Genomic DNA, 9,209 nt, shown 5'->3' with positions numbered 1-9,209 from the left:
ATTATTATATCTACCCCGTTCGTCTGTTATTATAACATTTGTGTGTATATTTTCTAATGTATTTTTTCAACCTTGGTGGCCCGCGCGTATCCCTTTATCACAATACGATTCTTGTGTACTGTTGACACACAATGAATACTCCGTTTTAGGACTTTTGGACTATTGTGTCGATAAAAGATCCGTCGTCTATTCGTTCGGGGTGGCGTTTTTTTTTTTTTTTATTCAAAAATGTGTGTAGCGCAGTTCTACCTGTACTACAACATCATAATGTAATACAGTTATATACGTAGTATATTGGTACTCACTACCGTTGTGAAATAAATATTAAATAGTGGATCTGCTCCGTTCGCGCGTGATGGAAAAGTGCTCATTATTTCCTTTGATGTGTGCCTATGCCGACAGTGCACTGGATGATGGTGTACGCAATCTACTCTACTTATCAAAAATTACCTGTGTTTATCCTCCCATTTCCAAATTAATATCGGATTTTTGCATGAACCTGTTACTATGCAACATGATCGACATACTTATCGGCACCGTTTTCGAAGTATCTCGAGGCTCTTAAGTCGCGTCTAAATTGAAGAAATATTTGTCACAAACATGTTTCCGACATTCTCGGAATGTAAATTTCAAAGGATTTTTATCAACATTGCTAACGATATCGTATCGGAACATTCAGATCATCGACATGATTGGACGTGTTATTACGTGTTTTGTTATGATTCTCCCAATTACACTACTCAATCTGTACTACTCATACATAAAAAATTTTTGGAACTACCATTACAACTACTAAAAATAATTTAAATTTACTAAAAGAAATTCTGCATATATATATATATATAAATACTATTACACAATGATACTTATTATAAGCATACTTTAATTCTCTAGTTAAATCAATATAATCATATTGAAGATCAACCATTAAATCATTACCACTAAATATTTTTCTCGCTAAAAGACTTCGTTTATGTTTTATTTTTAATTCCAAACTTTAAATTACGCAAGCAGAAACAACGATCGCAGTGTCGTTCTTGAACTACATATTAGTGAAGAATAAATGTTTGATAAATTTGTTACACCGCTCAGGATGTGCGTATTTTTAATTTATGTTAGAAACATTACGTATTTTATTTTTAAAAATGACGATGACAAATGTTTCTTGGTGTGAACGCAGTCTTACATATTTATATTCGAAGATATATAGATAAATAAAAGCTATTGTTGAATACATACCTACTTAAACGCAACGATTTGTAGTGGAAGTCTGGAGAAATTTAAGGAACACTCAACATTTATTTCACTTTGTTCTCAATCTAAAAAAAGTTTAACACAACATTTAAAACTATATATATATATTTATACTAATATAGTTTATTATAAAATCAATGATATTATTTATTACACTTTACATATAGTTAGCATACAATACTACTGACCTAAAACGGTTATATATTGTTTTTTATTGCTTTCGATATTACAGTACTAAAATTATAGTATGTAAAGTACATTTAGGTTTTATATTATTTACAATTATTTAAAAAATATTTCTTTTAATTAAAAAAGGAAGAAAAACGTATTAAAACGATTATAAAAGAATTGAAAATAGGAGAACGTGATTCAGAAGAATTGTATCGGCGAAGAGGAGCCTTAGGAAGAAAATTTGGTAAGGGAAATTTGAGTGCATATTAATATGAAAAAGTAATAGTTATTTATTTTTATTAAATTTAAATTTTTAAAATACATTTTACTTATTTAAAAAAAATTGTTTCAAGAATTCTATAATAAAGATAATACTGTATCATTAAAAAAAAAAGAAATATACATACATACATAAGGTACATAGGTTTACAAAATCCTATAGTGATAATCACTTACTTACACTATCGAATAGAATTACATTTCACGATGATTCAAAAAATCGATGAATTTTTTTCATAGTATTCACTATTTATGTTATTTCTACTTCATTAATTTATGCGTACACCATTATAGATATAACTATATAGTATAACTACTAAGATCATAAGTAATTATCAGTCTCATTTCTGGTGTACCTATTATTATTTATTCGTATGAAGGTGTATAATTAAATAGAAAAAAATAAAAATAATGCATCATAAATAGGGGAGAAAACAGACAAATAAACAGGTTGTCAAAAAAATAAAATAAAATAAACAATACACATAATAAATTAGTCAACAGTAAAATTTTCTGTATACTCATATAATATGATTAGTGTTAATATAAAAAAAGGAGCTATATTTATCTAATATAATTTATGTAATCCATTACATTTTTAGAAGATATAGTTTAAAACTAGAATATGCCTTTTTTCAATCAAAGGGATTACAACAATATGGAGTATACTTAAATTATATTTATTTACACATATAACCGTTAGTTATAACTAGGGAATGAATTTATATGTAAGTGTATATTTTTATTAAAACAATATATTTAAGATTCGATAAGAAATGTTCATGATTTAAATCATTCCTATTAAAATGATGCTACTTTTAATTTACATATTTTTACACATTTTGGTATAATTACCAGAGGCAGATTTAGGGGATGGGGTGGGTGGGAGGTTACACCCTTACACTACAACACGCGAATTATTTTAGTCGTCAAATTTATCATTTTGACATATCAGTCGGCCAGTCGGCAATTATGATTTCAATATGACTATTCAAATATAATTTATATTATAATTTTGCCAGCAGTATGTCAGGTAAGATAAATGGTACTCAACAAAAATTTTCAGATATTGTCGTTCATGAAATTTCGTTCATCCCATGTTAAGCACATTGATTGAATACATTTCTTGAACACAGTTGTTTCGCAAGTGTAATAATTGGTGATCTATTTTCTTGCATTGATCAATTATATGTTTTTTTTTCTGGAAGTACTAAAAGACATGCACGCTTAGAAAAAAAATTATTTGAAGATGAAAACGCTTTAAAACTTGTAAACCTTTCAAAAACACGATAGACTGCTAGAGCGGAATCGATCAAAGCTGTTTGGATATCATACGAACAAATTATTGATACACTATAAGATACGACAAACTTAAAATATATTCATATCAGTGACGTAGCCAGGATTTTTAAATGGGGGGGGGGCTAACCACTTTTTTGGATAAGTAAGGTAAGAGAGGATATGAGAATTCACCCTTAACCCGCCCCCACCATCTACCACCAAGTTTCTAAACGTAATTCAAGCATTTTAGTATAGTTTTAAAAATATTTATTAATATATAATTTATAATAATAATAATAATTTTGGTTTCAGTGTTCAGTCACTTGCTCCACTTTGACAGCTGTATCCTCTTGGACAAATTTCTGGCAAATTCAGTTATTATTTCACTTTCATCGAATTGCTCTTTTTTATTTATATTGGCCATAGCTAACCCATTCAGTCTGTTTTCCGACATGATGCTTCTTAAAAAGATTTTTAAGCGATTAAGTGCTGAAAACGTTCTTTCCGGAGTGAAAGAGGTAACTGGTAACGTAGCGGATAATTGTAAAAGTATTTTAATGTTAGGTCGAAGATTGGTGCGATGAGAGAGTGAATCAAAAGCAGAATTCGGTTTTGGAATAGTATTTTAACTCCATTGTTGCCTCCATATGAACAGGTCAGCTCTGATTGTAGATGAGGTATCATCATGGAGATCTTGGACATATATTTTAGCAGCTTTTATAATATTTTTATCGTCATACATATTTAATTTGGTCGGAATAAGTCCTTCAAGTGGCATAACATCAATAAGCCTTTGATTAAAACGAGCATCCATTGATTCTATTAAATAGTCAAGATACATTATACATATAAACACGGCCCACGGGTGGGGGGGCTATAGCCCCCTTAGCCCCCCTCCCTTGGCTACGCCACTGAAATATATGGATAAAAAAACATGTACTCTTGCATTGGGCCTCTCCAAAAAAATTCTCTGTTTTGACTTTGTAATTTGTTTATCTTTTATGAAAACTATCATGTACAAAACAAAAATCTTGACAGAAAACTTAGAAGCTACAGAATTAAATATAGTTGATGCTTTGATTTTACTAAAACAAGCTATTGATGATTTAATTAAAATGAGGGACGATAATAAGTTAATGGATGATTTGATTGAAAGTGCAATCATTTTTGCAAAAAAATTAAATATTAATCCAGAAGTAGATTTTAACCGACACCATCAAAGAAGATTGAAATCCAAAAAGGTAGACTCTAATTCTAGTACACAGTGTATAATTGATTTAAAAGCCTTTTACAGAGTGGAGTTCAAAAAAGTATTTGATACACTAATAAATTTGTCTTCGAAGCATTAACAAAATTGTATGTTGACCATAGAACCGTTAGTGAACAATTTCAAAGTTCAATAGGAAAATGATTGTTTATTAGATGATTTTAAAAAAAATCCATGAAAATATTTCCTCCTGGATGTAACGAATCTAAAGTTAGTGATTATGATGGAGTTTTAGCCGAATTTGATCTTTTACATCATCACTGCAAAAATAAAAACATTTCAAAATTATTTGAAATACATAAAGTATCTGAAGAATTAAAATATATTTTACCAACAGGCAATAAAATATGCAGATTGATTTTTACAGCAAATGTTAGTACTGCATCAAACGAGCGTACCTTCAGTAAATTGAAATTTGGTTAGAAAGGTTTATGTTCTACTATGGGAGCAGATCGGTTACAAAATGTAATGTTAATAAATTGTAACAAAAATTTAACTGATGAAATTGACATACATCTTTTGGTGAAACATTGGGATCTTCTAAAAGAAAAACGACTAATATAAAAATTTGAAATAAAATGTTATTTTAAAATAAATGTAGTTTTTAATAAACACGTTGATCTAAAGATTTAGCAAAGTTGCATTAACTTATTTAGTAACTTATTCGACCTAATTGTGAAAATCTTTTCTTTGGATAGTATTTCAATGAATAATGTAGGGAGTCAAAACGGGTTTGAAAACCGGGTACCCGGAAAAATCTTACCCGGTTTAGTGCACGAAAACCGTAACCCGAAAATTTTTATCCCCGTTTTTGTACCCGAAACTCGCACAAATTTTACACGGCTTTTAACACAAAATCCAAAACCCGCTAAAAAATTTACCCAGTTTCACACTCGAAATATTTTAACCTGTTTAGACTTCCTGAAGTAATAATACAAATATTATAACTCATGGGACAAACAAGTTAGATGTATTTACTAAAAGTATGACGTGAAGTATGTATATGACATGAGTCATTGAGTACCTAGGTGTGTTAAAATATAGTCGGTAATGTCTTAGTTATTAGTCGACAAATTATAGTGATTACACCTCCCCTAGAAAAATGTATAGTACTGGCCATGATAATTACATATTTTGACATATTTCACTAATTTGTAAATATTTTTTAACACATTTTATCATTTCATCATTCATACGTTTTCAAGCCATATTGCAGTGGGCAAAAACAGCCATTTATCGGTATGTTATTGATTTAATTATTATTTTTGAACATTAAAAATAAATTCATCTATAATTAGCAGCCAATGGATGTTACAAATTAAATAATTATTAACTGTGACGCTCATTGTGGAGCAAATATTTAGTAGTTAGGTATCTTATAGTCTTATAGTCGTTACCTTATAATCTTAATATAGATATAATATATATAGTATAAATTTATATATGATTAACAATCGATGACAGGCGATAGCAATAGTTTTTTATAAGTAGTTTTTGGTTGTAATCGTAATTGTACGTACCTACACAAATTTCAAAAATGCCAAAAATTGGTAAAACTATTTTGTTCAAAGTCTCTCATCTTCATTGAATTTTCGATCGAGACATTTAATCATATTAATTAATCACTAATATTTAATATTATCATAGTAAAATGGTCGCTTAAAATATTGGTGACATAAAAGAGGTCTCGACCTCAACATAATAATAATAATTTTTAATAATTATATTAGGTTACAAACAATATTTAAAAATACACTTTACTTATGGTTTTTACAATCAACGCAATACAAAATTATAACAATAATAATTAACCAACTTCATATAATATATACATACGATTTTTTTATGTTTATTTGTCATTCTTTATGGTGAAATATTGTTCATTATAACTTAAAATATATCGACATTTTATAAATATATAACAATTCTTACAGGACCTGTTTATTACTAAATTCATACCTATGATATGGATTATACAATGTATTGTTTTATTAACTAAAAAAAATGTATATGGCATACACAGGAAAAAATTCTCATAGCCTTAGTTAACTGTATATAATATGCAAACAATACACACATGCATATTTATATATTATGAAATACGAAGCACTTATTTTACAAAAACTAACTTACATAATAGTTCCTAATATGCTTCAATTACACATATCATATTTTTTTATTCATAACTCATGATAACGAGAATCACAATTATTTCAAGTATATTTAAGAAATAATACATGCATATTATGTACCTACCATTATACTTTCTATATTTTATTTATAAACATAACAATAAAATTATAATAATTCTATAATATGAAATAATTATAATTTATGATTAATACGTATGTATTTAGAAAATTTTATGATAGAAAATATAGGTTCCTATCAGTGACGTATTTAGAGGGGGAGTTAGAAAAGGCGATCGCCCCGGGCGGCATTTTTTTAGGGGCGACACCAGGTTTTTACATAGCCCATTTCATGTTGATGAACAATAATATAAATTAGTTAATTTTTTTTTTTTATCTAAGATAATATTCTAAGATTGAAAATATTCAGGGGAGAGGGGGGACAAAAATTGTCGACGTAAAACCTCTCCTTCAAAACGTAAATAAGTTACTTGCGGTCGAAAATGATCGATAAACGACTAAACAGTATGGCTATATTAAATATTGAATCAGACATCACAAAAATTTTACAGTATGATGACATAATCGATGAGTATAGTTCCTTTCAAACTCGTAAAAACCATATGTAAATTGTAAATATTGTGTTGTAACAATAATGAATAATAAATAAACCTATTTTATATTTGTGACTAATTTATAAAGATAATGGTATAATGTTATAATTTATAAACATAATGTTTAAAGCTTAAACTGTGCTTTCTTTTTCTAACAACTAAAAATTGTATAATGGACATTTTTGATTAAATAATCAATAGGAACTGGTTCCACCAGAGAATACAAAAAGTGAACACATTAAAAACAAAAATGTAACAAATAAGTTAGAAAGCGCTTGAAAAGATAACGATAAAGGTTGTTATACGGCTTACAGGTGGTTACTGGATGGTAAGCTCCGACGCCCTCAGTAGGTGGAAAAAGTTAATCATTTTTGTGGAAGGGGGCGGAAAAACGTTTGCACCCTGGCGCCAAATTTCTGAATACGTCTCTGATTTCTATACTTACGTTTTTCAGCATATAATGGCAGTAGGTCTAGTTTAAATACATAGCAACACGCGGATTTAAAGATGAATACATTGGCATTAACGTATATTTGGTTTTATCTGTAAGGGGACTTGAAATTATTATCTTAACTTTATTTACTCAATATTCAAGTTTTACATAATTTAACACTTAATACAAAAATACAAAACCCAGGTATTACCTTCATTGGATGGTATCAATGACATTGCAATTATAATTCCAATAGGAATTCAATACAATACAACAACATTTTCTACAGTTTATAAGCAAATAAGTTAAATCATATACCTGTCATAATATCAGTATTACACTGCACATCATTTTATCCAATCAATACAAAATAAATTATTAATCCTAATTAAAACTATTAATCTTTATACAATCTCTAAATCAATCCTTTATCATCGGAGACAATTTTAAAGTGAAATATGTTAATTGGGACTATAGATCAAACAACAGGTGGGAGAAACATGTTAGAATGTAATCAGAAAGGGCGGATCCAGCATCTATTTACGGTCGGAGAATTTTATAAGAATAATGATACAATTTAGCTAATCATAGGCGTATGTAGGAGTGTCTAGGGAAAAGGCATAGACCCCTAAGAAATAATGTGACAATATTGTACTAAATCTATCAATATTTATTTTCATAATTTATTATTGAGTTCTTCTATATATATTTTATTTTTAACATAATATTTTTCTAACGGGGGTGATACTATTAGTTCATAGTTGTAATATCACAAGAAACCAATTTTAAAAAAGAAAATTTCAAGAAAATCTTTAATTTGGCGGGGTGAAAAAATTCCAAGTGTTATAAAATTTCCATACTACAAAAATAAATCACAAATGTAGATATAGATTATAGATCGCTGTAGTAAGTAAAAAATTTAAATTTTATAACTGGTCTCCTCAGCTATGGAGGTCTGGGCACACCTATGTTGTACAGTAACAGAACCCTCAAGAATTTAATATTAAATATTAAAAAATCGGGATTCAATTGATCTCTACAACAGCATATTTTTAAACGTCGGGCTGGATTGTTATGTTAACACTGCCTTGAATTGTGTAGTGGAAGTGAGTAATTTTATTGATAGTTTCAATATTGAAGCCTTTGTGAAGTGAGTATGTACTACGGGGTAGAGGTTATTAGATGGAGAGTTATGAATTAAAATTCCTGAATTGGACGGGTTTGAGACGATTTGGCACAGCCCCACAGGAGCGTATTTAGACTTACTTCTAGGGGGGTGGGCGACTCTAATTTTTTCTTCAATTGAGGCTTAAAATTTACAAGTAAAATGTTTGGTAATATTTAAATCAGGTGAATCCTTAATATTTGTGATTTTTTTATTTTTTTTTTTTTTTTAATCTAATGCCAGATCCACTTAGAATGGACTTTTGTGTACATTTTTTTTAATGCCTATTTGTGTTTTGAAAGTTTCCTTGTGTTTTATTTGATTTTTCACTAAGTGTGGATCAGGGCTTAAATAAAAATAATATATATTGTTTACCGTTATGGGACATTTAAACGTTATTCAAATTAAACGTTTAAACGTTATATAAATTTAAACGTTTCAAACATTTTTCGTTCACCGTTATTGACAATTAAAATGTTATGAACAATTAACGTTTTGCGTTATTCAAATTAGTGTAAATTTTGAAACGTTTTCAAATGTAGTATTTAGCAAATAATATTATGTAAAATAACATTACATATTTTAAATATTATATATATATATAAAATAGAGATAA

The sequence above is a fragment of the Sipha flava genome, unplaced genomic scaffold (genome assembly GCF_003268045.1).
Source record: "Sipha flava isolate LNK unplaced genomic scaffold, YSA_version1 32_pilon_pilon, whole genome shotgun sequence".
Classification (NCBI taxonomy): domain Eukaryota; kingdom Metazoa; phylum Arthropoda; class Insecta; order Hemiptera; family Aphididae; genus Sipha; species Sipha flava.
Note: the sequence above shows the minus strand (reverse complement) of the source record.